Source organism: Octopus bimaculoides, chromosome 24 (genome assembly GCF_001194135.2).
Source record: "Octopus bimaculoides isolate UCB-OBI-ISO-001 chromosome 24, ASM119413v2, whole genome shotgun sequence".
NCBI lineage: Eukaryota > Metazoa > Mollusca > Cephalopoda > Octopoda > Octopodidae > Octopus > Octopus bimaculoides.
The window spans coordinates 21,270,234-21,270,840 of record NC_069004.1 but is presented as its reverse complement, the minus strand read 5'-3'; positions in this window follow the sequence as shown (position 1 = coordinate 21,270,840).

The following is a 607-nucleotide window of genomic DNA, read 5'->3' as shown; positions in this document are numbered from 1 at the left end:
GTATATATATATGTGTATATATATGTATATATATATATATGTGTGTGTATATATGTATATATATATGTGTGTGTATATATATGTATATATACATACATTCATACATACAGGGATTGGACGTAATAATGGAAACACGATAAAATGTCAAACAAATTTATTATCATATGATGTAGGACCGCATTTGGCAGTAATTACAGCTTGAATTCTACAAGGTATGGACTCATACAAAGTTTGAATTGTTTCCAAAGGAATTCTTCAACTAAAACAGTCTCCAGTTCTTGTAGTGATGATGGTGGAGGATATCAACTCCTTACTTATTTTTCTAAAATGCACCATAAATGTTCAATAATATAGAGATCTGGGGACTGTGGTGGCCAGATAAGATGTTCAACTTCTCTAGAATGTTCCTCGCATCATTCAGTAACATATTTAGCTGTGTGAATTGGTGCATTATCATCCTGAAAGATTGCGTTTCACTCCGGAAACAGTTCCGCAACCATAGGATGAATTTGATCAGATAAAATGCTTAAATAGTCTTGACTATTAATTCTGCCATGAAGGGAAACCATTGGGCTGGTGGATTTCCAAGATTTAGCCCCCCCCCCCC